The sequence below is a fragment of the Pygoscelis adeliae genome, unplaced genomic scaffold, assembly GCF_000699105.1.
Source record: "Pygoscelis adeliae isolate BGI_AS28 unplaced genomic scaffold, ASM69910v1 Scaffold298, whole genome shotgun sequence".
NCBI lineage: Eukaryota > Metazoa > Chordata > Aves > Sphenisciformes > Spheniscidae > Pygoscelis > Pygoscelis adeliae.
Genome location: NW_008825303.1, coordinates 169,592 through 169,940, shown reverse-complemented (window position 1 = coordinate 169,940; position 349 = coordinate 169,592).

Here is a 349-nt window from a genome sequence, read left to right as displayed (position 1 = left end):
TCCCTCTCTCCTATTTCTTAGGATCTCTTTGTAGAAGTAAAGGCTGATTTAGCAGCCATCAAAACCACACTTTGTTCGTGACGATCACACCCAGCTTGTCCCTAAATCAAAAAAGCGTTGGAAGTCCAATGGAAGGGAAAAAGAAGAGCAGATAGATCCTGGCACTGGCAGCCTGTTGCTTGGAGTACGGATTAATGCTCTTTTTTCGAGAACGCAATAAAACAAAGATGCGGTTTCCCCAGCCCCTCCATTGCGTTGTGACAGTAGAACAAGCTTTCCCCGTTACCGCTCCTCGGAGTCGCCCGGACCCCTGCGGGGGCGTGGCCTGGGAAAACATCTGGGCCTGACG